The 7,099-nt window shown below is 33.5% G+C and overlaps 1 long non-coding RNA gene across 1 annotated transcript in view; it reads right to left on the bottom strand.

Annotated features, from left to right (window-relative positions):
- Window positions 1-2,347: 2,347 nt before the first annotated feature.
- Window positions 2,348-7,099, bottom strand: part of LOC143051015 (uncharacterized) — a 21,572-nt gene continuing 16,820 nt past the window's right edge. Inside the window, exons 2-3 of the long non-coding RNA XR_012970541.1 lie at window positions 6,111-6,161; window positions 2,348-3,544 (exon numbers count right to left, since the gene is read on the bottom strand). This is a non-coding gene — a long non-coding RNA (uncharacterized LOC143051015). The remainder of the gene's footprint in view (window positions 3,545-6,110; window positions 6,162-7,099) is intronic.

Genomic DNA, 7,099 nt, shown 5'->3' with positions numbered 1-7,099 from the left:
ACAATAAAAAAAAATCACAAGTCAAGCAAAGGAAGACAACTCCATGACGAAAAAAAAATGACAACTCCATGACGAAAAAACAAAACGACAAGTCCATGATAAAAAAAAAACAAAAAAAAACGACAACAATTTCATGACGAAAAAAACAAAACGACAATAACTCCATGACGAAAAAAACAGAATTACAATAACTCCATGACGAAAAAGACAACGTCAACAACTCCATGACGAGAACAAAAACAAAACGACAACAACTCCAAGACGAAAAAAACAAAACGACAACAACTCCATGACAAAAAAGCCCCAAAACGACAACAACTCCATGATGAAAAAAAACCAAAACGATAACAACTCCATGACAAAAAACAAAAACGCCAACAACCCCATGATAAAAAAAAACTAAAACGACAACAACTCCTTGACGAAAAAAAAAAAAACGAAAACAAGTTCAGTGTATTTACTTGTTTGTTTTCGAATGGGTTTTGGTTGAGTTAGCCATTTCAAATGATATTTTATAATGCGTCTTCCTGTGTTGTGATGTTACACTACTGTTCTGGGTAAGGGTGAAGATTGGTACCGATTAAAACGTTTAAACCCGCTGCATTTGTTTGCACCTGTCCTAGGTCTGGAACCTGATGTCCAGTGGTTGTCGTATGTTGATGTGGTTCATGATAAATGTTTCTTGTTTCTCGTTTTTTTTTTTTTATAGAGATTCTATCGTTGATTTTCCTGTTTGAATTAATTTACACCAGTCATTTTATGGGGTCATTTATAGTTTGCTGTTCGGTGTGAGCCAATGTTTCGTGTCGAAAACCGTACTTTGACTTAAAATGGTTCGTAGTTTTACAAATCATGACTCGGAAGGAGAGTTGTCTCATTGGCACTCATACCACATATTCTAATATTTAACAACTACAGAACGAAACAAATAAAAAGTTTCTGAAAACTTTCACTAAATATAATCTTGATTTATTTCTGTTTATATAAAATTATCACTAAAATTACTCTTTACAAAATGGTCATGTAGTGTGTTTACTTTGACGATTCGTATTTCACTGTAAATTGATATAAATAAACATTTTTTTTAAATTCTTTATATAACGAATGCAACTTATATAATAATAACATGTCTATCGGTCTGAGGCCTTTAACATACATATACCCCACCATAACAGTTAAAAGCATTCGTGTACAAAACAGGGCTCATGTAAGGTTAAATGTTTAAGAATGACTGTATTCAAAACATATAACAGCATTTAAAATATTTGTTAAATTAAAAGTCTACTGTCCATGAATGTCTGTCTAATAGGTGTTTGACAATTTAACGACTTGATACCTACAGGGTACAGCTGATATCGCGGGAAAAGAACAGCATCAGTAATACATTAATATCCAATCCAAATCCCCGAATCACTGCCCCCCCCCCCCCCCCTCAAATCAAATGGCCGTCCCTTTATCAACTGGCAAAACATTGCTATTTTCATTTAGATGAGATTAAACGTAACTATAGGAAGTTGATATGAGTAAAAGGGGGGGAGGGGTGCTAGTAATGTATTCGCCTTTTCAGAATCTAAAGGACTATGGGTAATCTCATTGTTCGTACACCAAAATGAAAATTATGTTACGTCATTGTTGAATTTCCATTGTTTACAACGTTTTAAACTAATCATAACGTTTTGGTGTACGATATTGAAAATCTTACCCAGAATGCATTAGATTCTGAAACGACGAATAATTATTGGTAACAACTCGATAAAAAGTCATGCCTTTTTATCGAATTCAATAAATATGTGTTGCTTAAAAGATCTCGATATTAAAGTCAAAATTAATGGTTGACAAAAACTTACCAGAGACTTTCAAATGTTATATAAAAAAGAAGATGTGGTATGATTGCAAATGATACTACTATCCACAAAAGACCAAAATGACACAGACATTAACAACTATAGCTCACCGTACGGCCTTCAACAATGAGCAAAGCCCATACCGCATAGTCAGCTATAAAAGGCCCCGATAAGACAATGTAAAACAATTCAAACGAGAAAACTAACGGCCTTATTTATGTAAAAATATGAACAAAAAACAAATATGTATTTCCCGTATTTATGTCCCGTCAATTTATTTAAGCTCACAAAATGTCCGTTAGTTTTAAGAAATTAAGGTTTCAAATCTTTCAAGCAAATTTGACATCCAGTTAGATAGATTTGGCTAGTAATTTAGGTCCTTCTTGGGCATATAGCTCAACCATATTTCGGTTCTTATACATATGTAGTAATTAATCTTTCAAATATTCGGCTTTGGACGTTTAAGTTGAAGGTAAATCCAGAAAAAGCGTTTAATACGCGGGTTATTTCCATTTTTAATGAGTTCATATCAAACATACATGTTTGCATATTTTAATAAATTAACACAATCTTACTGTAAACGCATAATTTCCTCTCTGGTTTAACACAATCTCACTGTAAACGCATAATTTTCCCCCTCGTTCTTAATCTCAATGTAGACGCATAATTTACCCCTTTGTTTACAATCTCACTGTAGACGTATAATTTCCTCTCTCATTTACAATCTCACTGAAGACGCATAATTTCCTCCCTTGTTTTTGTGGTCGATATGGTTGAACGTCTTTCTATCCAAAATACACGTCTTAGTTCAAACCGGAAAGACCGACCTGATAAAATATAAATAAAAAAGTTAACTCCATAGTTGCAATGAGATATAACCGAGACAAACTGTTGAATAGGATAGAGAAAGAAAAACATCCGAACATTCGAGTTTTCCATGGCAACCATCCAAATAAATGAAATTATCACCAATGGCAACATTGTAATAAGGTATGTGAAGGCAATGGCTAATAACATTACTGTTGTCCTGTGAGATCTCGTTACCACACGTGATCTTAAAGTCAAACTAACAGCAGCTTTTCGCACGCAATATATCTGATAAATAACTAGTGTGTTACATACCAAAACCAGTAAAAACGGAAGGGTGAGTACCAGTGTCAGTTGATAAAAATAGATATGTAGTTCGATATACTCCGGATGCGTATACGTATCACCTTGACAAAGTCCACCGATATTTTTTATCATAATGAAACGAAATATTTGAGTGAAACTCATAACCAACAATATTGAAAAAATTGTCACACATGCCCCTGTTTGAGTTCTGATTAAGGTTTTCTTGAATGGCAAACACATGGCTATAACTCGCTCAGCCGCCATTCCAACAATTAGCCAGGATGACATAAGGTAACACACATGTTCGTAAAAGCTAAATAATTGACACGAGAAGTCGCTGTAATACGTAAATACGCCATCTTTTCGATTGTCAACCATCATTTCGTGAATCAATGTTATTTGCCGGTTTATCAAACAGAGGCTGTCGAATACTGCCAGCGCACACAGGAAGTGACTGTAAGACTTCCTTCGGAGAGACTTGGTTTTCATCAATAAAAATGACATAACATTTCCACAGATTCCGACAACTACGATGATTGGAGTAATTATCTGTTGTATCCAAAATCCCCATCTCGCTGGTTCTTGACCTGTGAAATACATCAAGTATTGCATTTAAGGAAGTTCCCTTCTCAGTTTCAAAATAATAAGATTATTAAAACTAGTATACTAGTATATATTGATTGAGGATTAATAAAGGAATCATAAGAGCAAACAAAATATGTAGATCAACGTGCTTGTTTTAGAGATATAAGCCATTGAAAGTTTGGCGAGAAAATGTTCTTTCTTGACTTTTCATAACTTTATCATTGACAAGTTTCAGTTCTTAAAAACTATTAAAAAATAATTAAACTTTTATAAGACTTTCATAGGCGGCTTATCATTATACAACAGGGGTCAATGGGCAAATTTTTAAAGGCATTCAAATAGCTAGACACAACCAGAGGATTTCGAAAATCTGACATTTCCAAAACATCACAAGCGAACATCCTTAAAGCATATACATGTTTTGTTTACAATATTCGTAATTCGTTTACTGTTTTGTTTTACATGTTGTACATTTCTGCTTTTAATTGATATACCCTTATCGCTACCTATGTGGAAGGGAGTCTCTTGTGGAGAGTTGTCACATTTTGGCAATCATACCACATCTTCTTTTTAGCTCACCTGGCACAAAGGGCCAAGTGAGCTTTTCTCATCACTTGGCGTCCGTCGTCCGTCGTCGTTAACTTTTACAAAAATCTTCTCCTCTGAAACTACTGGATCAAATTTAACCAAACTTGGCCACAAACATCATTGGGGTGTTTAGTTTTAAAACTGTGTCCGGTGACTCGGCCAACCAACCAAGATGGCTGCCATGGCTAAAAATAGAACATAGGGGTAAAATGAAGATTTTGGTTTATAACTCTGAAACCAAAGCATTTAGAGCAAATCTGACAGGTGGTAAAATTGTTCATAAGTCAAGATCTATCTGCCTTAAAATTTTCAGGTGAACCGAACAACTGGTTGTTGGGTTGCTGCCCCTAAATTAGTAATTTTAAGAAAATTTTGCCGTTTTGGATTATTATCTTGAATATTATTATAGATAGATATAAACTGTAAACAGCAATAATGTTCAGCAAAGTGAGATCTACAAATAGGTCAACATGACTCAAATGGTCAGTTGACCCCTGAAGGAGTTTTTGCCCTTATTAGTCATTTTTTACAATTTTTCCTAAATTTTTGTATCCTTTTACAAAAATCTTCTCTTCTGGAACTACCGAGTCAAATTTAACCAAACTTAGCCACAATCATTATTAGGGCATTTAGTTTAAAAATGTGTCCGGTGACCCAGCCAACCAATCAACCTGGCCGTCATAACTAAAAACAGAACATAGGGGTAAAATGTAGATTTTGGCTAATAACTCTGAAACCAAAGCATTTAAAGCAAATCTGACAGGGGTTAAATTGTTTATCAAATCAATATCTACCTGCTCTGGAATTTTCAGATGAATTGCATGGACAACTAGTTGTTTGGTTGCTGAACCCAAATTCGTAATTTTTAAAAGACATTTTTCCGTTTTTTGGTTATCATATTGAATACTATTATAGATAGAGATAAACTGTAAACAGCAATAATGTTCAGCAAAGTAAGATCTAAAAATAAGTCAGATGACCAAAATGGTCAGTTGACCCCTTAAAGAGTTATTGCCCTTTAAAGTAAATTTTTTAATCAGTATTTTTTTTTTTAATTTTTACAAAACATTTTCCTCTGTATCTAAAGGGCCAAAGTTATTATAGATAGAGAAAATTGTAAGTAGCAAGAATGTTCAGTAAAGTAAGATCTACAAACACATCACTATCACCAAAACACAATTTTGTCATGTATCCATCTGTGTCCTTTGTTTAATATGCACATAGACCAAGGTGAGCGACACAGGCTTTTTAGAGCCTCTAGTTTTTTTTTTTATATTTTCTCATTGTTGGCGGCTATACAACTAACGTCTACCTTATTTGGTCTCAGTTTTTTGTCCAATACTAGTATGCTTTATATTTGAGAACCACATTTTTAACTTTTTGTTTGTTTGCACTTTTTTCTCTGTGCATCTTTTACATTTTTTTGTCGATATGGCCCATTATTCCGTGTAAATTACTGTAAATCCATAAATTATTGCGTGCATTTATTATTGTGATTTGGCTTTTTAGACTTAAATGTGATTTAATTTTTAACGATCTTGAAGAAAATCCTGTTTTATTCATATAAAATATTTCAAAATGAGAGTTTAAATGATTGCATTTACAATTCTGTCGCAATTTTTCGCAAAAATAAAAACCTCGCATTAATTTCTGAATTAATTTACAGTATGTTAATCAAATTCAGACCCTCTTATTTGTGAGGGTCTGGATGGGGGGGGGGTCTGTTTTTCTGTAAACACTTAATTTTCATCTCTTTTTTCTCTAATCTTTAAAAAATTAACCCTTTTTTTTTTCTCTAATCTTCATTTTTTTCCCGTTATTCTCTAATCTTCATTTTTTTCCCGTTATTCTCTAATCTTCATTTTTTTCCCGTTATTCTCTAATCTTCATTTTTTTCCCGTTATTCTCTAATCTTCATTTTTAAGGGCATTATTCTTTAATCATTTAATCCCATCCAAACCCTCATTAGTGTTGACTTACCGATAGCTAATAGTGTTTCGTTTGTACCATTCAAATCCATATAGATATTTCCTGAAAATAGATAGAAAAGGGTCAACTATATATTACATAGATAAGAAGATGGGGTATGAGTGCCAATGAGAAAACTCTCCATCAAAGTCGCAACTTGTAAAAATGCCATTTTAATTCAAAGTACGGTGTTCAACGTGAAGCCTCGGCTCACAACACACAGCGCAGGATATAAGGAGCCTCAAAAATGGAAGTGCACAACCATTCAAACAGGAATCTATATAAAAAAACACTCCTTATGAGCCACATCAACAAACGACAACAACTGAACACACGGTTCCTGATTTAGGACTGGTGCAAAAGTATAACTTAACTATATTTCATTCAATTAACGGTAGGTATAGATTTTTTAAGATTGGAAGTAATTGACACTGAGACAACTACCCCAAAAGTTCAGATGAAGTGGATGTAAGCAATTAAAATAGGCTGCCTTCAACAATGAGGAAAAAACCTATACCTAATGGTCGGCTATAAAATAAAACCAAGACATGAAATGTATGAAAAAATTAAGGAATGACTGTAATATTTTTTTCTGCCTATGAAGAAATAATATAAAAATTTTGGTGCACATTGAATAACGCGTGTAGCGGGTTATTTAACAGTGTGCACCACATTTTTTTATGTTATTTCGAATAGACAGACAAAATATTACAGTTATTTCTTATAATTTAATTCTAAATTCCATTCTAAACCGTAGAAAACCAGGAAAAAACGCTGATGACGTCACGGTCACATGACTAAATTATGTCTATAGGCTAATAACAAAATAACGTCAGCCAATCAGACGACGCGTTACATCCAAAATTAAATTATTTCAATTGAGAAAACATTTATCACATATTTTTTTTACAAAAGACAAATATGACGTCACAGATATGAACCAACGACAAAACTAAACTACGTACAGGCTAACACTGTCTATGGACATGCAAATAAAACAT

Source organism: Mytilus galloprovincialis, chromosome 11 (genome assembly GCF_965363235.1).
Source record: "Mytilus galloprovincialis chromosome 11, xbMytGall1.hap1.1, whole genome shotgun sequence".
Classification (NCBI taxonomy): Eukaryota; Metazoa; Mollusca; class Bivalvia; order Mytilida; family Mytilidae; genus Mytilus; species Mytilus galloprovincialis.
The sequence above is the reverse complement of the archived record's forward strand: the minus strand, read 5'-3'. Positions and strand labels throughout refer to the sequence as shown.